Raw genomic sequence first — 263 nt, 5'->3', positions numbered from 1 at the left:
AACCATAGTTTAATTATAGCTGGCGGACGCGGTTTTCCGTTCAAGAATTGACATGAGCGGTCGTAGGCGGTTGTCCGCGACGCTTGGCGGCGCGGTTTTGCATGTATGAATATGCCTATTGAATAACCCATGTTTAATTGTAGGCGGTTATCCGCCGCGGATAAAAACCGCAACCGCGCGCGGCCAAACCGCTCAGTGTGTAACCAGCTTTACACTTAACTCTGATACACTTAGAAACGTCCAAATTTCTATTATTTTCAGAA

The sequence above is a fragment of the Acyrthosiphon pisum genome, chromosome A2, assembly GCF_005508785.2.
Source record: "Acyrthosiphon pisum isolate AL4f chromosome A2, pea_aphid_22Mar2018_4r6ur, whole genome shotgun sequence".
Taxonomy (NCBI): Eukaryota; Metazoa; Arthropoda; class Insecta; order Hemiptera; family Aphididae; genus Acyrthosiphon; species Acyrthosiphon pisum.
The sequence above is the reverse complement of the archived record's forward strand: the minus strand, read 5'-3'. Positions refer to the sequence as shown.